This window comes from Pinus tabuliformis, chromosome 1_1, assembly GCF_031772625.1.
Source record: "Pinus tabuliformis cultivar Carrire ecotype Pingquan chromosome 1_1, CPIR1, whole genome shotgun sequence".
Taxonomy (NCBI): Eukaryota; Viridiplantae; Streptophyta; class Pinopsida; order Pinales; family Pinaceae; genus Pinus; species Pinus tabuliformis.
Genome location: NC_142297.1, coordinates 489,139,532 through 489,163,609, shown reverse-complemented (window position 1 = coordinate 489,163,609; position 24,078 = coordinate 489,139,532).

Below are 24,078 nucleotides of genomic sequence, written 5' to 3'. Positions count from 1 at the left end.
GATGTACTCAGACCTTTTCTTGATGATTTTGTTATTGTGTATCTGGATGACATTCTGATTTTTAGTAAAACGTGGGAAGAACATTTAAATCATGTTAAGCAAACATTACATTTTTTGAAAAGAGAAAAATTTTATGTTAAACTCCCAAAATGTGAATTTGGCAAAACATCTCTAAACTACTTGGGTCATATAGTAGGGGGAGGTGAATTGAAAATAGATCCCTCTAAAGTGGCAGTCAATGTGAACTAGCCTAAACCCAGGTCTGCTACAGAAGTGAGAAGCTTCTTAGGAGCAGCACGGTATTGGAGGAAGTTCATTTCTAACTTATCCTCGATTGCAGCTCCCTTACATGCTTTAACAGGATTGAATAAGGTGTTTCAGTGGGGAGGCAAACATCAGAAAGCCTTCAACACCTTGAAAGAAAATATTAGTATAGCACCTGTACTAGCACTGCCAGATCTACAAAGACCATTTGAGATCCAAACTGATGCTAGTGACTATTCCATGGGAGCAGTGTTGACACAACACGGTAAACCCATATGTTATCATTCTAAGACTTTTAATCGTGCAGTAGTTAACTATCCGACATATGATAAAGAATTGTATGCATTAGTTCAGAGTGTGAAAAAGTGGAAACATTACTTAATGGGCAAAGAGATAGTAATACATACTGATCACCAACCACTTCAATATCTACACTCCAAAACTAAGTTGCAGCAATCAAGAAATTATAGATGGATGGGTTTTCTACAACATTTTCATTTAGTCATCAGATATAAAAAGCGCATACATAACAAGGTTGCAAACATGTTATCTAGACCCATTATAAATGCATCTAGCATACTTAAGCATAATTATGTGCTACATGAAAGCTACATAGAACAATATGCTCAAGATATGGACTTTAAATATGTATATGCAACTTTAATTCGAGGCAAAAGAGTAGAAGAATTGGACTATCATGTGAATGACCGACTCATATACCATTGTGGGAAACTCTGCATTCCACAAACTGAGAGAGTAAAGATAATTAGGGAAGCACACACTTCTCTGATATCAGGTCACTTTGGGGTAAGTAAAACAGTTGCACAGCTGCAAAGATTCTGCTATTCGCCGAAAATGAATGAAACAGTTTCTGGATATATAAGAGGGTGTGCCATGTGTGCTAAAATCAAGCCCAGCAACAAGAAACTAGGCTTGTACAGTCCATTGCCAGTTCCTTCTCACCCTTGGGATAGTGTTTCCATGGATTTTGTTGGAGGACTGCCTAAATCTAAGAAAGGTCATGATTATCTATATGTTGTTGTGGATCGGTTCAGCAAAATGTGTATTTTGATACCTTGTAATAAATAGATTACAGCTGAGCAGACTACAAAATTGTTCTTTGAACATGTATGGGTTCATTTTGGATTACCCACTTCCATTGTATCTGATCGAGACACCTGATTTGTGGGGAAGTTTCAGTTGAGTCTGTGGGAACTGATGGACACCAAACTGAAGCAAAGCACAGCTTTTCATCCACAAATAGATGGCTAGACAGAAGTAGTAAACAGGATAGTGATCCAGTTACTAAGGGGTTATTGCAGCAAACATCCTAAGTTGTGGGATGAACACTTGTGTTATGTGCAGCATGCTTACAACAGAGCAAAGAATTCTTCTACACAGAGATCTCCTTTTGAGACCTATTTTGGTTTCACACCAAGGTCTCCTTTGGATTTTGTCTTTGGTAAAGATACCATGGTTGATGGAAACAGTGATGTGGACAAGGAAACTAGGTTCATTGAATAGATCCAGGAGATCCACCAGGCAGTACAGGAACAGCTAGAAAAGAGCCAAAACAAGTAAAATTCTAGGCATGATAAGCATCGGATGGAGCATAGTTTTCAAGTTGGAGACCAAGTCTGGCTGTATATCAGCAAGGAAGGGATGCAAGGTGAAGGTAAAAAGCTAAAGCCTATCAGGTATGGACCCTTTAGGATACTTGAGAATATTGGTGAAAATGATTTTCGCCTTGATCTACCAGATTGCATGCACATCTACTCAGTCGTAAATGCAGATTGCTTGAGATTGTTTGAACCTTCAGTGATTGAGGACACTGAAGAGAAAAGTTAGCTACCCGTATATCTTAATGGATTACAGGAAGACACAATGCTAGACAGGAAGGTGAGGACGATGCGTCGGGGAGATGTTGAGTACCTCAGGATTGGGCTCAAATGTTCGAAGCCAAGCAGTGAAAAGTGGATTGAGATTGGGCAAGTGAGAAAACAGTACCCTCACTTAGTCGATGCTTGAAAACCAACTTTTGGTGCTCCAAAATCTTTTTCAGTGGGAAGTTCATGATCCAAATTGGATCCATAAAATACTGTCAAAAAACCATGAATATATCAGGTCGGGACAAATCTCTATAGAATTCCAAAACATCGATCAAAAACACCTTGAACCAGTGGAAATGGCAGCCAGCGTGGAACGACAAGGACCTCGGTCAAAGCACGCTAACCGAGGCCCATGGAGACTGCGTAGGAGGTCAAAGTAGCGCCTTGGAGCCCTGGATCAGGAAAAGGAGGTGATTTTTGATGGCGCTAAGTTGGGCGAACAGGGCCATAATGGAGGAAGCCCGAGCACTTGGACGCATGGGGAGCTAGAGAACCGCGAGCGAAAAAGCTAAAAGTGCTAAAAGTACAAAGGCGAGACCTACGCTCTGGAAACCGGTGGTATTGATTGGGGCACCCTCAAACGGTAAGTGGTTTTGGATGAAAGTGGAGCAATTCCATTAAACGATCAACACGTGGCAAGCAAAGGTGAGAGAAAATTGTCGTCGATTGTGCGCTAACGGTCGAGCAAGTCAACTGCGCGAAACGTGCATATGGCATTGGATCTGGAGGCCCCAGATTGGATAACTGAGATCACGCCTAACGGAGGAAGCAAAATTGACAAAGGAATAATCCGCGATTTGTAAGGATTTGAAGTTCGTTTGACCACCATGGTGGAGGAAGACTTCATCCACGATGTAACTGAAGAAACAAACTGACGAAGCAAGTTGGCGCCATTTAGAGGAGGACATGTGGCCACTCCCTGAGCGTTGATGATGACGTCGAACAGGGAACTCCAAGCGCAGCTGCAGAAGGTGAATCAACAGAGGCGGAAGAGGAAACGAACGGTCTTGGAACGAATGGCTAAAAGCCATGAACAGAGACAGAATACACAGTCAGTCCGAGAGATGAAGAGAGGGACATAGAACCCCAAAGACAGAGAGACCAGAATCTCGAGAGGAGGATGGAACACAGAGAAAGAATACAGTGTAGCAAAAGCAGAAGAAGACAGAGGGTCGAGCTGACCAAAGGTAGCATCGAGCACCAGAGAGCTTGAGAGATTCAAGCCATCCCATAGAGGATATGTCCAGCCTGAGCACCACATTAGGCTCTCCACTGTAGACCAGAAGGTCATAGAGCTGGTAGGGAGAAGAAGTTTGTGTACTCAAGTGGCTTGGGGAATCCAAGAACCACCCTGCCAAGCAAACCTACTTCAAGAGAACTCACATTGAGTCCCTACATTGTAATTCTCTGCTTAAAGACACAATAAAACAAGGCCACCATTGAAAGTTGGACCGGAGATGTAGCCCTGGAGAATAGGGTGAACTCCTTATTAATTTCTTGTGTCTTGTGATTGCATGCTATATTTCTCTGTTGTCTTTCCATTTAGATGTCTGTGTATTGGCAATATGATCGATCCGTTGCTTAAATAACGCAGAACACACACCATCACATGACTCTGTAATACCTTTGTTTAAAAATCTTCAAGTGATGTCACTCATAGGGTGAATATCAGATCAAATAGTGACACCAACGGTCACTTCTCAGCCTACCCCCACAGCAGCACAACCCCCGTGCACAGGTGCGAACCTTGTGACATGTTGATTCTGTGCACACCTCATAGATGAACAGACTCTTTTATAGTCCCGCGCTTTATTTCAACTACCTGGAGTGTTGGGACTGTGCTTCCTGTGGCTAGTCAGGTGGTCATACCACCTATGCAAGGCTTCAACTTGCCTTCCAGTATAGTCCGCGGAAAATCCCCAATTGCCCTCATGACAGTCGGCGCCACGCGTTCTATCATATGTAGTACGCTCCCCTAGTTACTGTGTTTGGTGAGATGTGGTCGTAGCCATCGCAGCAGAGTCATAAATTCTCAGCGACAGTCTTCTAACTCAATGGTATGATCATCAGAACCTTGCCTTGTCATCCTTGGTTTATCGACAAGACATGCTTGCTTGATCTCGTTTTCCAACCTCTTGACCTCTGCATCTATCAAAATGATTCTCTTCCTCAGTCGTACCCAGTATTTTTCGAGATCATGAAGTCTAAGTTCCCTCATTGAATGGCTTCCTGAATCCTTATGTGTTCGACCTCGCTTAGCTGTGTGATTTCTTCATCCTGGTCTTGGCACACTGTCCCATATGCAGGAGCTATTACGTGTGGATTCCTTTTTGCATTCTCTTTAGAAATTACGGTCTCTACGCTATTCCACACCTTTGGAATCGTTTCCGCAGTCAGGGTTTTGCATATGGTCCTATAGGCCCATCGAACTGCTGGTACGCGCAGGTCCCAATCAGTGTGTCTCGCCTAGTGAACCCTGTTCAGTACTTCACACACCCTATCGAATGCTTTTATATGGATAATGGGTAGTGCATGTCACCTTTCCTGCTGTTGCGGTTTGTTCTAATTCTCTATTTTTGGATTGGTGTGCGCTTGTGTGGGCTGTACAGCATATGTCTGTACCCATCGGGAAAGGTGGGCGCGCAAGTTGTTCCCCCCTACTGACTGGCTCTCATTCTGAGCTGGGGTTTTCCAAAGCATAGGCGCATCATCCTTCTGCATCTGCACCAGTCCTCAAAACTTCCTTGATGCGTACCCCACCATCATGCAGGTGTTGCGCACAGTTGCCACTTCAGAGCATCGAACCGTTGTTGTTCTGGTACTGCGCTTTAAAATTTGTTCAGGAATTCATCCACGTTGTTAACCCATCATATGTAGGTAGATCCCTTGCCTCTGTTGTCACGCAGTGCAGCGATCGAACCATCATCTTGAAATTAATCATTGTTACTTCGCGCAGCCGATTATGCCATCGCTCTATTTCTTCATCTGAATCCGAAGTGCAGGAGATTTCGCGCTCCCATGAAATCCTTCCATTTGCGGTCGGATTCACCCAATCCTCTTCTCACGTGGTTATCTTGTAAATACAATTAAGATTGTCATCACTATCATCATCGTGCACCGATTCAGTGTATCACGCTCCTTCGGCTGGATCTAGGGGTACTACTACACGTAGTGACTTTTTTTCAAAGATCATTTTGCGCTTCTTCATATTTATGACTCCATTCATATTGATGGCCCAGTCTATTCCTAGTAGCGCAAGATAGGGATTACTCTGTCATCAATAATCTCTATCACTTCAAAATCTGCCTGCACACTCGCACCTTCAATATCTATTATTACCCCTTGCAATCTTTCCATGGGCAATATCTTCTATTGGTTCGCCATTCGTAACTGAATAGGAGACCACTGTAGCACAAGTTTTCCCATTTGTTCTCAGGTCTATTTTGGTAGTACATTCACGTTCGATTTGAGATCCAGGATTACCTGATCTATTTCATACTCGCCGATTTGCACAGTCAACCTCATTTCCCTTCCTGTGCGTGATGCATGCTTTCCAAGTTTCTGGACCACATGCGATTCTCCTAACCCCGCGCACCTAGTGATAAGTTCATGTAGTCCTTTTACTACCTTGTTGTCACGTAGCAGTTTCATGCATGTCTCCAAAAAGGTATTGAGCATTGAAGGATCCATCCTTGGTTCTAATTGATCCTTACCACCTGAAGTGGAGGCCTCTATGAAGCTCTTCTTAGCTTCCATGAATGTCTCCTTTACGCGTTCTAAATCAAATTCAGGTTCCTTTGTCGAAGCCTTGCGAACCCTTCTGACTACTTCCCTTTATCATCACCAGTGGTCATACCGCTCCTAAGCATCATGTTTGCATTTGGGTCTTCTTCACACAATTCAGACCTCATCATCTGCAAATTCTGAGTCGAAGGGGGCTGAAGTACCCCTTTTATGTGCACTCTCACTATCAATGTAGGGTAGTCTTTTTCTTCATGATCAAACTTAGTACAATACAAACATGATGTCCTTGTCAAGTTTGTACAATCGCAAGCATAGTGTCCTAGCCCTCCACAATTGTAACAAAATAATTGTCTGCGACCCCTTCCTAGTCCCATTCCGCCTCGACCTCGACCACGCCAATGAAATCCAGCGTGCACCATTCCTGCATTTGGGTCGAGGGCTCACATTTTGGTCTGCACCCTGTAGGCATGAGTCTGATCCATCATTAGTTCGTAGCTTCAGTAGGTGCATTCATCATGGCCTATCGACCTACAAAAATTACACAATTGTTGGGACATCTATGTATACTTCTGCAATAGTGTGTTTTCCTCCTATCTAACAGATCACACACCATAATGCTAGCGTCGCGCTTGGTCCTGTCTGTGCCTCAGGTATTAGAGGCATCGACCCTCCTCCTTCCAAGTAATTTGTGAACGCTGGATAGTGGTCCTTGTCATGCCCCTGGCCTCTGAATTTTATGCACCATACCTCCTCGTGCACCTATGGCCGAGGTGTCCTGTCCTGTTTCAAACTCTGCATCTCCAGACACAGATTTTGCAGTTGCACGTGGATTTGTTGGACTCCCAGTGCAAGGTCTTGTATAGGGGTCTCATGTAATCTCATCACCATCTCCAAAGCTTTGACCTGGGTGGAAAGTTTTTGTTGTGACAACATCGTCCTTAAGTGCAGTGTCAGTGATGCTACAAACCATGCGTGGTGTTGTCCATCTTTCAATGTCATGTTGGCTTTGTGGATCATACCCTTCAGTATTTGGTCCAAATCCCAAAAGGTCTCGCCCAGGAGCATCGCAATCTCCTTAAACCCGATGATTGATTGTGTTTCTGACTTTGGCCTGCTAAATTCCCTGTTCAGCGCGGTCTGGATTTCTACGATTCCTGCGTTTGGATGATCATTAGAATGCTTGATGTACCATGTTAATGCGCGATCATGCAACGCGCTCACCAGCGTAGCCTTCTTGATATTGTCATCCACGACTCCTTGTGCTTCCCATACTACTCTTACCATGAACCAAAATTAGTCTAGGTCTTCATTCCCTACTCCTCTGAATACCGGTAGTTTGATCGCACTCGCCATACTGAACTATGGTGGTGGTAGAGGTGAGGTGGGTGGAGATGGAGGTGAAGAGGGTGAGACCGGTCGCGGTGTAGGTGGAGGTGGTAAGCGCAGAATTCGCTGCCTTATTAGACTGGCCGCGCTTCTCGGAGAAACTTTCACTCCTTCACTACTTCCGCTTCTATAGATCTTCCCACTTCGCGTAGTCCTAAACATTAATTTATTCGCATAACCCACTTTTCACACAATAGCATCTTAATCCAAGTATTCAAAGATTTGATATACTTACCTCGTGGTCCCTTGAGGAAATGTCACTCCACCTCACTGTAGCTAACAGTCGTGTCTACCGCGAACTCAGTGATAAATCCTCCTATAATTCAGTCGAGCCAATGGTCCACAACTCGCGTGATCTTATCTCCTGACGCTTCTAGTCTGCGCACTAATTCCGGAGTCCACACGATTGGTTTTTTGAGCCTACACCTTCCCTGACTGTCTGCTAGCTTCACGATCCACTCATACAGCTCAAAAGGAAAGGATGCAAAGAAAATTTCATGGATTTCCGTATACAAGTAGTGCTCCAACCACTGTTCCTTAGATACTTGCAGATTTTTGTTTCCCTATGCCGCGAACTCGTGAATCTTCTTGTCCAACCACCCTTTAATTTCTTTCTTTGTTGGATTACATTGGCATGACATCAGACATCCCTTATGCAGATCCCAGTCCTGGCAACGGAGCCATTTGTTGGCTTGTATGGACCTGACCCAGGTTCAGAGGTGATTTAGCCAAACAAATCCCGGTACTACTGGCCCTTTCAGTAACAGTCCACGGAGCGCAGACTGAGGTATCACCCGAAGTAGTATGGGAGGGTGCTAGAACCAGGTTTCCGCACCCTGGGGATGTCTGATGAGCTTTTGGTTGTCCGTAGTTTGACCCTGCACGCACGTCGCTACATGCATCTATTAGTCTCTCGCAACCTATGATGCTGCCTTCATGCAGCCCTAATCGGGGCACGATCTGTATTATACCCAAGTTCCTTACTATTTAACTTGTTATTACCTTATTACTTAACTTATCTGTGTAATACTAGTGATAATTAACAGTATATCTAGATCCAGCGATCATATAAGTGTGCGCGATGAACAAAACAGTATAAATGTAAATAATGCAATACACAGGTAGATGCACAGAAATTGGAATCAACTTCTCTTTATTATTCTTCATTCAAGGTTACAGACTCGACACCCCCTGCGCACTCAGTTGCAAACTCTAGTAGGCCTCTTCGCACTCAGCTGCAAAGCCTCTTCCTACTACTACGACCCAATACACTTAGACTCTTACTCTGTGCTCGAACCATTCGTATTCATCTATCTCTTCTCTTAGCTATCTTTACGACTTAGAGCCTTGCTCTATTTATACAATCCCATGGTTCGCAGACCATGGGTAGGCCAACATTACATTACAAAACTTAGGGTGGACAGCCCTATGACTCAACCTGTACTTCGCACTCCGTGCCCACAATTCGCGAAGTCTTACAACACATTTGACAAAAACTTGGGCTTTGAGCCTCAAAACATGTTGTGGGGGGATTCCATGCCCAACAATTAATTTTTCCATACTTTTGGCTAAGCTGTCTATTTTAACGTCAGAGGGTGAAGCTTCATCCTTTGCAGTTCCTCTTCTTTCATTTCTGACTCTAACCCTTTTAGCTAACAAATTAGCTTAAACACTAACAGCTACACTTTTCATTTCTTCTAATGTTGGGGGGTTTCTTTCCCTAAGTTGGTATGCCATATCTGTGTCAAAACCATCAGGGAACTTTATTAATGCTAATTTAGGTGGGAGTCTAAGATTAACTGGGATGGTGTTATATATATTATTGAATCTAGTGTAGTAATCTTGAATAGTCTCATTAGGTCCTCTTCTAATATTCTCATATTCTGAAAGGATTTGTAGGGGATTCTTTTTCTTTTCCCATATGTTCAAAAATTGCTAGTGAAATTCATCTAAACAATCAATACTATTAGCAGCCAATGCTCTAAACCATTTCCTAACATCACTAGCTAAAGTCTGGGCAAAGAGTCTCATTTGAACATTATCTGTGTCAATCTCATGCAACTCAAAGTAATATGTTATCTTGTTGACATGTTGTTGTGCAGTGTAATTTCTTGTGCCATCAAATTGAACAATTTTACTTTGGTAGTCTGCTGGCATAGCACCAAGTTGGGCAGGTAAAACAAGAGGAGCATATCTATTTGTCATTACTCTAATTTGGGAGGGGCTAAGATGTGGGGTTGAGGTACTCGGAGATGATGTAGTAGTGGATGAAGAACCATGACTAGTAGGTGATGAATTGGTGATGATAGGTTGGTGAGGGAGTGGAGGTATAAATGGTGGTGAAGAATGGACTTTAGAAGGTATTATTGTCGAAGTTGAATGGAACAATGGTGAACTTAAAGTAATGGAAAATTTTTTAGAAAGATCAGGGGTTGTGGCAGTATTAATGGATGATTGTGGAGATTTCAAAATGTATTCATCAATAGATTTGTTGGCCTGTTGAACTTCAAGGTCTGCAATGAAATCAGGATCTAGAACAATTTCACTGAGTGCATTTTCGGATTTTGTTCTAAATAATGAATGTTCGAATGGCACATCAAAGGTTCAAGTTCTTCTAAAAATAACCACTCATCAGGACATGAATTAGCTTTAACTAATGGTATCTAGCTAATTGAAGTTTCTTCTTTTTTAGATTTTCTTGAAATTAGGTTTGGATTATCAACTACCGGGGCAGGTTTTGGGTCTGGATTAGCCCTAGTAAAATGAGTCTTCTTGAAAGCCAGAATTTCAAATTTTTTAATTGCTTTTATGAGATTTTTCAAGATAACTTCTAACAAATGATTTTAAGAGGCTCATAATGTATATTTAGAATTTTCTTAAAGATTTATTAGGACTGAGGATTCGATGTCCCCAGTATGGTCGCCACTATGTTATCACTCAGTATTTTCTCTAGAAGCTATTAGAAGAAAGAAAATGACCGAGGTAACCACAAACCAACTTTTAAGCATAGGCTCTAGCCAGCCTATGGCTCAGAGAGGGCTCTCTCTATATGATTTAGCTTTGTTTACTGGGATTTCAGGCTAGTTATGAATGTTCAGGGGGGTTTTGATTTGTATTGAAGATTGGATGGTGGGATCCTTAAAGCAGATGGATAGAATGATGTCTTTAGACCATTGGGCTATGGAGTCAACAAAAGGGAAATAGAACTAGATCAAATCACTAAAGGGAGTGCTCAAAGGGCAAGCTAGTAGAGTAAAGTGCAGGTCTTTGGAACAGGAGGTGAAATGGTTTAAAACAGGGTGAGAGAGAAATTAACAGTTCTAAGATTGAGATTTAAATGAGGAACAGAGGGTAATCACAAACAAAGGGAAACGAAGAATCCTTTGATATAGATTACGAGGAAAAAACCTAAATTAAGGAGAAACTAAGAATTCCTTAACTTAGATGTCAGTAGAAAACATTTATATGCCTAACTGTTAAAACATAGTGTACTTAAACAAATTCTGAGATAATACTCTAGTTAAAACATTCATATTCAGAAATACATTAAAGATTGTGGAAAAATTTTAAGAAAGATAACAATAACATGAGAAAATACTTGTCTGCACTAAGCTTAACACATGAACCTGTGAAATATCTTGTCTTTATTCATCAATCCAGCTTGTTGGTCCAGTCAGTTATGCAATATCCTTACAGTCTTTTGATCAAGAAGTCTATAGAAATGTCTAAGAATCCACCCTACATACTTTTAATTGTGAAGTATTTATACAAAAAATATTACAAAATATCTCAAACTAACTTGAGATTTAATATAGGAAATAAAAATATCTTCTTGCAAGAAGATAGAGATAACTATTTAACTACTTTCATGTTGTCCCTTTTATTGTGGTGCTACTCACCATTATAGTTTGGTTTGTAGCCCTTTATACTCTTTATTGTTTGAACTTTCACGCTAGAGCCTTTAGTTACTTTTGGCTTTCATCTGATACTCTTTGGCACTGATACTCTTCAACCATGCTGACCTGCCTTTACCTTTTATCCTGCTGACTGTACATTAACCTTTTTACTACATTTTACTATAGTAAATCAGTTAATTTTTCCCATAATTCAGCATCAGGTAACTTGATTTTCAACATCCTCCTATATATCTCATCTGCCTCGGTGTACTTAGAAAAAGTAGGCCTAGTGATGAATAGGTGTTTCACCTCATGCTGGAGGAAAAACAGGTTTTCAAATGTCTGGTAAAGAACTTTACCTATTGGCAATGCCTTTATCAATGATGTACTGGCCTGTTCTTTAGCTAGCTCTCTAATTTTGTTGTCATAATCCTGTTGTGTCATGAGCTTGTCATTTATGACCAAGGGACTAGGTAACCCTTTCTCTCTCAAAATTTGAAACTTGGCCATAAATCTATCAACTGCTACCTACATATTTTGACACTTACCCTCCAAGTTTAACATTAAGTTTCTCTTTGAAAGGACCTTTCTTACCTCCAAAGTTGTTTCTGTCCTATTCTCTATATCCAATTCTTGAATTTCATATCCAATTCTTGAATTTCATACTTGTTTTTAATGTTGAGGAAGTGGATAAGTCTGGTTGCATCTTCAGGCATGTCTCATAGTTCTTCCTTGACTTTTTGGATAGCTTCTATAGCTATCTTTTTTAGGTCTATATGTTCAAAAATTACTTGAATAAATGTTCAAATATCATTGACAAAGCCAATGATATTGGCCCATAATAGTTCCTTGGCTTGTCCAAGGGGTTCCTTTAGTTTTAGATCTTTCTCCATGGCCTTTAATCTTTCATTCATTTTGGTCGCTTTCTTCACTTCTTCCTTGTGCATAATTTTGGCAAGCTTGCAATCTGTTTCTAAGATTGTCAGCTTTTCTTTTAGTTTGTTCATTTCTGTAGCCTAAATAGACATTTCCTCCATGGATCTGACCAAATCTGTTCCTTTTTCTCCTAATGCACTTGCTTCTGATGTAGACTATGTTGAAACTAGTTATGATGTAGGCATGGGAGCTATGGGAGCCAATGAGGTTGCCAGCATTCAAGTTACTGTTGTTGAGACTGTTGGAATGACATCTGTAGATGTAGTGGCAATATCACTTTGCTTTAATTGGATTAAAGTGTCCAATTCTTTCTATGTCTCCTTTAATTGATCATTAAGTTTTAGGACCAAGTCCATCAACCCTTCATGTCTATTTTGGCTTTCCATGACCTCTTGTGCTTGGGGATGTTGCGGCTGAGGTATATTCAATTGTTTTTTCAGTGTTGCAATGTCATTGTTCTTTCTCTTGATTAGTTGCTTAGTGGCTTTAATGTCTTTGGGATCATGTCCCAATTCAATTACTAAGTCTTCCAAAGACTTGATCCTAGTATCCTTAGCCTATGAGGAGGCCTTCTCTAACTAATATTGAGCCAAGATATTTCTCAATGAATTTTGTAACTGATGAGCAGCTATGACTTTACCTATGAGGGTGGAGTATATCATCTCTCCAGCTTGTTTGTGCAATTAGATTTGGTCAATGGGATGAATATTCCTTGCCAATACCTCAAAATCAACTCTCTTGTAATCTGCTGATGTCCTTGGCTATTGTGCAGTTGGCTTTATGACAGTCATTTGTAATTTCCCCTCCTTGATGTCAAAAGCTGACATCAACCTTGTTTGATTGGTAGGTGTGAATTTGAGATACTGAGCATAAGTTTGGGCCTTTAGTTTCTCATTTCTCGCCTTGATCTCTTTATATCTATCTCTTATATCCTTACCTTATCAGCAGATCTACCGAATGAGGATACTTCTACACTTAACTGTCTTTCCGAGATTTGGGTATGTGATGTGGATGGCCCCTGTGTTTCTTTAGATAGAGTTGTGCATTTACTTCTATCTAGCTCAGTATCAGTTATTTCTATTGAGCCTTCTATGTCCTTTTGCTCTAAAACAGGATATAGCCTAGGTCTTTTGCTTTGACTGGTCTCATATTGTATATTTGATGTGCATATTCTTGAACTTGAGCGTTCCTCCCTGGTCCTTTTGGGGCTCTTTTCCTCATTCTGAGAAGTCTGCATGATAGGAATGGTGCTCATGGTTGGCTCTTGTTGTTCAGGTACCTGCAGAAACGAGCTCTTATCAAACTGTCTTTCTAAGTCACATAAGGCATTCTCTACATCTACCTTTGTACTGTCTCTGTCTACAAGAGTGTTTTCCACCCACTCAGATTGATTTACATATCTTTCTATCTCTAGTATGGGCTGGTGAATATAAGGTCCCAGCTTGGCCTTCTTTCTCAATCTAGTCATAAATTCTTGAGGGTCATACCTCCACATGAAACTCTTTTGGAACTTCATTTGCTGCAAAATTTGGTATGCTTCCTCCCCTGCCTCTCTAGAATTGCAGATGAAGGGGTCTAACTAGTTTTTTACTTTGAATTGTGATCTTTTCTTGGCCAAGACAAAATTTATCTCATCAGAGTTCATTATTTATCTATAGTGTCTAGAGCAAATAACCTCATGGGAAGGTATTTGGGTAGTTTATATGGTGAAAACTTGCAACCATAAATTCTTATCTCTGTGTGGTTTTGGTAAAGGTGCCAATCTCCCACTTTGCTTTGTTTAGACAACTGAAGGACCCTTTTGATCTCTAGACTTATCCTGGGTGGAGGGCTTCCTATCAGCATAGTCATGACTGGATGAACAAAAGAATCTATGAAATCTGAATAGGTATATGGTGACTCAAACTTATGGAACAGTGGGGTCCAAAAAATGACAGACCTGGGTTGGCCTTTGTTATCCAACTTTTGAAGGGCAAAAGGAAATGTGTCTAGCTGATAATATAAAAACATATGGTATAGAATAGATGAGTATTTAAATACTCTCTCATTATGCATCCTGGTGAACCGTTCATGCATTCTCTCAGCTATGAACTTAGCATAATTGTACAAAACAACAGGAGGTTGTCATGGGGTATAAATTGACATGAATTCCAGGACAAGTTCATCAACGAATTCATCAGTGGTGTAGCCTAGAACACATGATATCATGGTGATGATTTGTTTTCCCCTTTAAGAGAACATGGCAGAAACATATGGAGGGGGAATCTTAGGAATGTGCTACTCTTCAACAATGAAATCTTGGAACAATTGGGCTAGTCTGGAGGGACTTAACTTGGAATATTAGTCTAACAAATCTCCAATTGAGAGTGGGATCAGGTCTGGTCCTGGTTGGAGTTGCAGCATTTCATTTATGGAATCAACTGTAATGGTGAACAGAATCTTTTGGTCAGGGGACATAATAGCTCTCAGGCTGGGAATGTAACAGGCATGGCACTAGTGGATAATTTTAGGGAAAACATGTACCTATGGGAACTGGTATTTGGGCAAATTTGACTCCCAAAGGCCAATATTATCAGCATGGTTGAGGTATATGTCCCTACTTGAACAATGGATTTTAAGCAGGAGGTTTTGGGTAGATGTATCCTTAATTTGGAAATCCCTATCAACCAAGGGAAGGTGTTCAAGGTCCAATGGGGAGTTGTGATAGGTCTAACATCCAAGGCAACAGGGGCAGCTATAATTTATTTCTTGTGGATTTAAATTTGGCTTTACAGGTTTATTCAGAAGTTTTTCACGACAACTGGGATTTTTCAGAGGGTTCGGCCATGGGTTTTTTAAATTTAAATTATTATTCAATTGATTTTACTTAATTGAAACACTGTACAAGACTGATCATTTCCGAATTTGAAAGGGCGAGTGGTAATATTTGGTGAAATATCTAGAATTGGGTGAATAGTCTGCAAATTTTGGAGTTCACGAAAACTGCATAGGTCCGAATGAATCTGGTACGGACTGAGAGGTCGACTGGGGTCTCTACAACTTCCTTCAGGAGTGAATTCGGAGTTTAAATGGTGAATTTGGTGTTTGTAGGAATCACACTAGTTCTCAGAGGTTCATAGAACAAATGAGCGAAAAAAGGTGAAAAGGGGCTTCTCGGCCTTTTTATGGAGCAACCATTATTTTTTGGCGGGTGATTTTGAATGAACAGTAGGTGGTTTGGTGGGTTGAGTGGGGAGGCGGTTTCCTAGGCCATCACACCGCTTATGGAGGTTGGGCGGTATTTCGAAGGGGTAACCCGATCTATTCCAGAGCGTGACATGTAGTAGTCGGGGGGTCGAAGAAAACTGCTTTATCGAGCGGGTAACGATCGGTTGTCAGGTGAATCCCATATGGCTACGGACCATTGAATGAGGGCGCGGTTGATCGAATGGTAGTCGGGTGGCAAACTTGCACGGAGGAAATGAACGAGAGTTTAGAGGGGAGGGCAGGGGCCTTAATCACGGAGGTTTGTGATTAACATGGGGTTAATCACGAGGTTAGGGGATCGAGTGGAACTTAATGATAGGATTAGCTTAGGTTTACCGAGATTTGGTAAATTAAGTGGGTTTTGTCGGGATATGGGGTGAATTATATAGTTTATATTAAAACTAAGGGTGGGAATATTTATATATGGGATTTAATTAATATACGGGAAAAGGTATTTTGGGATTTATATAATTAAGTTAAAAATTAATATGAAAAGTGATGAGTAGAGTGACTATATCCTTAACATAATGTAAAATATGCGCATTTTATTTCATACATTTGGCACTTAGGATAAAGTAATTTTTGTGGGTTTTTGGAATGAAAAGGGCTTTAACATGGAGTTGTTTTTACTTTTCCTAGGCAAAAGAGTTTTAACCTTAGGAAAAGGGGTTTTATTAGGGAAATGAGGGGGGGAATGGATTTTATGAAGGGGATTCTAGCACTTGATGTCCATAAGTCATTAAGCCGAGGGTCTAGTCCCTCCAAAAGTCAAAAAAATGCTCTGAGCCTCTTTGACTTGAAGGATTTAAAGTGCTAGAGCATACTTGTGGGTAGGAAATTAGTAAGTAAGGGAAAAATGAATGAGGGGGAGTTAACCATATTAACTTGCAAACCTTTGCTTCCATAATTGATCATACATATTGAAATATGAGCCTAAACATGATGCATATGTTTTGACCCAATCAACTTTGTAGTTTAGCAACCTTTCCTCTACTTACCCATTTACCTATTCTAACTTTTTTTCTTCATTTATTTGGATGCATTTAGGCTAGCAAACCCTTATTCTATCTTTTCTTTAATAAAACAAACTATTTATTTCTAACCTTATATCATCCAAGGGCTCAGATTAAATTGATGAGCTCCTTTTATTTTCTCTACCTATCTAATGATCTGCCAAGATTAAACTATTTGGTTAGATTTTATTCTCTAACTATTGTTATCACTCAGGTTGTCCTTAAAGCTCCTTAAAGGATACGGCCGAGGTAACCACAAACCAATCTTTGGACTGTAGGTCCTAGCCTACCTGCAATCAGAGAAGGCTCTCTCTTTATAATTTAGCTTTGTTTTGGGTTGATTTTAGGCTAGTTATGATTTTCTTGGGTTTTGTTTTGATTTTGGTGGGATGGAGGATTCTTTCAAACAGAGTTGGGATGCATAGTGTGAGAAGTTCAAACCATTGGGCATGGAGTCGTGGATTAGGCTTGTTGTTGCGTTTTCTTGGTCACGAGAGGAATACAGAGTAGGATAGCTACACATAAAACAATATCTAGCTGGAATAAAGATGGAACGAAGGCCAGTGAATGAAAGGCAACTAAGTAGCTCTCATTATGCTAACAGAGGGAAGGTGAATGAACATTTATATAGGAGCAATCAAGGATTCCTAAACAACATTCATATATGAAGGAACTAGTGTAAATATGAGCAAATCAGTATTCATATTCAGGACTAATTCAGAGGAAAACATAGATAAATCACAGAAATTGAGAACAGAAAACAACTAAGTGAGCTCTGAACTATTCTTTCTTTCTGTTATTTAGATAGTGAAACAATGATGGCATAAACACATATAAACTATAAACAGAGATAAGAAACACTTATTGGGCTATGTAGAAGCGTTAGGATTCCATAGTCACTCTTCAGACATCAAAATACAACATTCAGTTCATCTCCCAAACATTCCAGCGATCTTTGATTATAGAGACTCTCAGAAAATACAATGCAAGTCTAGAGGAAGTTATCGACCAACCAACCCTTAAAACAGTGCAGAGGGTGGTTTAAATTGAAAATATTTACAAACATCCCTTGAACAGGTGTCAAGGGAGAAAATATCTCAAAATATCTATCAAAACATATTCAAAAGAGATCTATGCAATAATTGCTTCTAATGCTAAGCTGTGCTGGAAATAAATGCAATAAAATATCTAAAACAGGTGTTCATGAGGGAGCAGCCTCATCAAAATGGCTCTTTAGGGCTGCGCATGGTCCTGCAGCTTCAAAAATGGACTAAAAGAGTTCCTTGAGCCACGCGTTGTCCTCTGTGTGATAACTGCGCATTTAAGGAAGCAGCGGTGCTCCAAAATATGACTGGGTTCATTGTGTTTGCCAATATCTGCTTTGAAAACCCTTTACTTGTGCCTTCAAGTGGTCCTGCTGCCTTAAATGGAAAAAATTGAGAGTTGGTGAGCCATTACAGCTCAATGATGCTTTGCTATAACTACTGGGGCCTTTCTGCCTTCATCTACTTTGAACCGAAATACTGATATTGTCTGTCGCTTTCTCGATACCCTTTGACATGCACTTGAGCCTTCTCTTTCCTCTGATACACTTTACGCTGTCAAATCGCCCCTTTTCTGCCTTTTAATGCAAAATTAACTGCGGCAAAGTTTCCCCGTGGCTATTGGAATGCTATCGGCGTTGGTCGATCAAAAATGGTACTAAAAATGATGAACAACTGCTAACTGGCGGAAGACTGGATTCTGGAGGCACGCCGAGGCCAAAATCCTGCAATTTGGATCTATTTCGGGCCTGGAGCGATCAAATATGGACTAAAGAATGCCATGTTTCTTTTGGAGGCGGGGCAGGCACGGGCGCCGAACTGTTTAAAAGAAAATGGCCCTTTTCCCTCTTATAAGGCAAAAAATGCTTTAAACGTGAAAATCCATCAAAATTGGGGCGGGAGCGATTACTATTCATAAGATTGAATGCTGGCCGTTGGATCCGGCGCGGGCCGATCCAACGGTTGGCGCTAAATCGCATTGGGGCGGACCATTGGTCCCAACACATAAAACCTCTGAAATGCCTCGGACCCGGCGGAAAGGGACTGGCTGTAAGCGGTTTTATCGGACCACTTTTGGTACGGGCCCGGTTTGTGTCGGAAGCCACCCGATACAACGAGAAATTGACACACGCCACAGGCCCTACGTCACCCTTTGACACTTTTTGGGCGCTAAAGGACGACGATCAGGGGCGGTCCGAAATTGCCGAGGACCGTCGGATGGGAGGGCCCTGATCCGACGGATGACGGGATGCAGAGATGGCAGAGCGATATGGCAGGGCCCGTCTAATAAACAATTTTTATTTCTGGAAAATTGCGCCGGGACAAAACTTTGGATAAATGAAATTGTGGGTTTTCTGAGGTTTTCGGGGATAAATGGTAAACGATATATCCATTTATATGGTGCGCTTAGGGTTATTAAATCAACCGGGTGTTGATTCAATTCCCAAAAATAAGGTATGAACAGATATTCCATGGGACTTCGACTTTCTCACACTTCCAAACTTTGGGATATATGGCTAGATTGCCCAAGGGGGAAAATATATATATTTCTAGGATTTTTTGCACAATAATGCTATAATAATAGGGAATGGGAGAACTTAGGGAGCTATATAGTAAGTTTAGAAGTTAATATGAATTTTGAGATGTGGGAGAGAAACAGAGAGCTAAGTTTAAGGAGTAAACTTAGATTTAGAAGCAGATGAGGGTGAGGAATGATTTTACACAAGAAATGTGGCTTCTTTTCAGAGAAGAAGGTCACCAATTGTCATGAATTTTTCAAAGGAGAAATGCAAGGAGGACTATTTAGGGAGATCCTAAAGTCCTCAAGGGGATGTTAGAAATAGAATCTCTGGGGAAAACAAGGGAAGTTAGACATGCTTTCATATTTTATCATCAAACTGCTACATGGATACCTCTGCCAGTGCTAATATGTGCCTTCTTGATCAAGGCCAAAACTGAATAGAATCAGGCTTCTGCAACTTCTGGCTACCTACCCAGCTTAGTACCTAGCATTTTTTGTTACTTCAGGGAGGGTGCACTTAGACTTGCAAACCCTCAATTGTTCTTTTTCTTTTTCTTTTCTTTTCCTTTTGAGTTTCTATCTACAACTACCCTTATCACTTCCAAGACCCCAGATTAAGTAGTTGGAAACCTTTATTCTCTACCTAATCTACTAATCTGCCAAGATTAGACAGTTTGGACAGATGTTTATTCTCTATATTCTAAAACAGGAAATTGAAATCTAGGGAGACCAAGATTAAGCTATTTGGACCTCCCTTAGCTGAAAACTCATCAAAAATGGAACACAGCAGTGACATTTAGACTAGCACACTCTCATAGATACTTCTCTGGCCATCTGTAGCAAATATGGAGCATTGCAGCAAGCAAAGTATGACATATTTGGCATGTAAAAATGTCGATCATGAAAGATGATTAACCTGCTGTAGCAGGAGGCTAACAACTATAAACATAAAATTCAAAGCATGACATAATCAAGATTAAATAGTTTCATTACCATGGATTGTGGCATGAATAACAAGATGCACACAACCATTATTATGCATACAAGTAAATATCAATGGCATTTAGACTTGCTCACTTTCATGGTCTCTTTTTGTTTTTTGGGGTTCATATATTTTCATTTTTTGACCTTTTTCTCATTCTTTTTTTCCTTTGGTTTTTCTTTTAGGACATACCCTCTTTACATTTCTTTTAATTTTTTAATATGGAAAACATTTGCAGAAAGCAAAGGTATGTACAATATTACAAGGCTTAACCTTAGTCATTCAAAATTATGACTCCTAATTGTATAGGAACCTAACAAACCACACATAATGGAATGTGGTACCTTTATCCTAGACTTTGCAACAATCATATAGAAATTCCTTCCACGAGTAATCAGGCATGTTGTACTAAACCTAGTTGGCGCACTACGCAGCTAATGAAACAATTGATGTGGGAAATTTATTCTCCCAGCACTTTCTCATGATCTTCCATCCAATATGTGTGTTGCGAAGAAAACTTCTTCGTCACTAATTGAATTGATATCATATCCCCTCTTTCCTTTTTCTAGCCCAAACTTCTTCTTCATATTGTCTGCTATAGCATAGTCCTGATCTTTTCTAACGAACTCCTCCATGGGATTCTGCCCTTGGTATGGTAGTCTCATGATCCTCCAGATCAACATTGGGTCTATAGGGATCTTATTTCCTATCCATAATCCTTCGTTGTGCACCATCATGAGAAACTGTCATGCACATGATTTTCTTCCCAAACTTCTGGCAAAGTGTGGCACATTTAATATATTTATTAGTCTTGGCTACGCCAACCCATTTGGCCATTGTTGTGGGTCTAGCCTTGTCACTCTGATGTCTAGTTAGTGCACTTGTTTGAAATACCGGTCTAGTGCGAATTAAGGGTACTTTTTCCTATCATTAAAGTCATAATCCACGAACTTCAGCTGCAGAATTTTCCCTAAAACTTCTCCTAAAAATGGTACTGCTTCCGACAACAAGAGTTTAAAGGTGTCATACTTCGCATCCTTCTATTCTTTTACAGGTTTTGCATTTGGTTTCCTCGGTGGGATGTATGGTGGTAGAGGTAAAAATGTTATACCGCATGTATCCATATACACTTCCTTCATTTCTCCTTCACTATACATGACTTTCTCAGGTTGTTGTTGAGGTTTGAGAGGTTTCTTACCATGTTTCTTCTTTCTTATCTCTTCCTTGGTTGGTTTCTTCCTTGGCAATCTATGTTGTTTTTATGTTGATGCCACTGCGGAATCTCATCTAATGCTACAGGGATACCAATGGCTTCCATGATTCCAGATAAGACTTTCTCATGAAAATGATGCACAATTCCTTCACAAGAATGCTCAAACAACATACGACAGCTAAACTTCTACAATTTCTTCACACTCTCAACACTCGAATTCTCAATTCAACAAAGTGTTTGATCTGGGAGGGCGGCAGGTTTTTATAATGATTTCGAGTTTCTAACCCCATCATTAGCTTATATTTTGTTCAATTTGTTCTCTAATTATGTTCATTAATTGCATATCTATCGTTAGATCTTGCCAGCCTATCCTCATAAATGCAATTTTCCGTGTATTTTAATGTTAACTTTCCCTTTTAACGATAATTTTTTTCAACAAACTTCAACACATCCCATAGTGTAGCGAATATTTGTCTTATGTCATAGCTCCTATGTACTTCGACATAATCCAAATTGTAGCAAAGTAACTCCTTACGTTGAAGCTCTTTGCAACGTAGTTTATAGTCTAGTGCCCACTTTCAACTCCAGGTGGCACTAAGACTCTTCTCCTTTCTTCTTTAAATTGAAGTTGTAAGGGTTGGGTTGTCCCTATACAGCTTCAACCTACTGCCATTTACTCTTCCTTAGATTAACTCTCCATTTAACTTCGCTAATTGAATTGTGCCTCCATCAGTATTATGCTTGATAATATAAGGGCCCAACCAATGCATCTTGAATTTTCCTAGAAATTTCACAAACTTACTGTCATATAGGAGAACAAGGTCTCCTACCTAAAACTTCTTATTCTTAATTTTTCTATCATTCCAATCCTTTTCTCTTGCTTTTTGTACTTGTTGATGGAAGCATGCTATAAATATGTCCTCTTCCAAAGCAATCAATTATGACATTTTTTCCTCCATTATATCATGGTATTCCATATCTACAAAATCTATAATCCTCAAGCTAGGCACAATATATTCCATGGGCATCACATCTTCTTTCCCATAAAATAATCTAAAGGTTGTCTAACCTATCACATTTTTACATGTGGTCCTATAAGCCCATAAAATTGTTGGAATTCTAAGGTCCCAGTCATCTCTATTCACATTTCATACCTTAGTCAATGCATTCTCCAAAATATTATTAAATGATTCCACTATTCCATTGCCCTATAAGGATGATAAGGGGTACTCTTTTGATGATAAACTTAGAATTCCTCAGTCAATGCTTCAATAGTATTATTTAGGAAGTGGGAACCTTGGTCACTCATCAAAATCTTTGGACATCCAAATCTAGACAATATATACTCAAAAATAAACTTCACAGTAGTATCTACGATGTAGTACCTTACTGGTTGTGTTTCGACCCATCTTGTCAAATAGTCAGTTGTTGTGACTATGTACCTCGCACCAGTCCTTTTTCTAGGTGGGTTGATGGGTCCAACAAAATCAATAGCCCACTTATCAATAGCATGCAATGTAACTTGTGGTACTAATGGAATTTCATCTCTTTGTGAACGTTGTCATGTTCTTTGACACACACCACATGCTTGCCAGTATTCCTTTGCATCTTTATGTAATGTAGGCCACCACAATCCTGCTCTCAAAATACTTTGTGTAGTAGCTTTTCCTGCATAGTGTCCACCAATTGCGCCCTCATGAGCCTTTGCTAAAATCATCTGTCTCATCTTATATAATTTTCCTACTATCAATGAGAAGTCAACTGCCTTGACCACTGATTCTTTCTTCTCTTGCATAGTATATTCTGAAGGAACAATTCATGTGCTCAAAAACCAAATAATATCTGAAAAATGGTCATTTGCAACTCTGATTGCAAATAACTACGCATCAGGGAGATTATCCTCTATACTGGTTGGTTCTTCACCTGTTTCCAATCTTAACAAATGGTCAGGTCCTGCATTCAGTCTTCCTGGTTTAACAATGCTCTCAAAGTCATATTCTTGAAATTATAGTAACCATCTGCAAATATTTCCTCCTAACATAGGTTTATTAACCAAATACTTCAGTGCAAAATGATTTGTAAACATTTAAAAATGTGAACCCAACAAATAATGTCTAAATTTCTGCAGAGCATATACCATAGCCAATCCTTCTCTTTCTGTAGTTGTGTAATTCTTTTCTGCTTTAGATAACTTTCTACTTGCAAAATATATAGGATGATCAATTTCTCCTGCACCAGGTTGTGCCAATACTACTCCCAAAACTATAAAAGAGGCATCCACATGGACATGGAATTCCTTATTCCAATCAGGGAACACTAGTATAGGTGCAGCTATCATTCTTTCTTTCAATATGTCGAGGATCTTTTGACATTATTCATCCCACTGAAAATCTACTTCCTTCTTCAATAATTTCTCCATAGGCGCAGTAATCTAAGCATACCCCTTGATAAACTTATTGTAATACCTTGTATGTCCTAATGTAGTGTGAAGCTATCTTACTATCTTAGGTGGAGGCAAGTTCACAATAACAGCAATCTTAACAGGGTCCACCATTAATCCTTACTTTCAAACAATATTTCCCAACAGTATACCAAAAGGTACACAAAATATGCACTTCTTTAAATTCGAGGAGATCTAATATTGTCTACATGTGTCAAGCATAAGTCTTAAACTTCCAATTTGTTTTCTTAGCAACCCAAATACTATCCAGCCATCAAAATATACCTCCAAAAACTTGTGGATATATTCCTTAAAATCTACAACCACCACTCTATAAAATATAGCAGGGGCATTGTTTAATCCAAAAGGCATTACTATGTATTGATATGAGCCCCATTCTATAGAAAATTTCATCTTATGTTGATATTCAGGGGAAATCCTAATCTGATGATAACCGGAAAATCCATTTGTAAATGAGTAAGCTTCATGCCTCCTACATTGTCT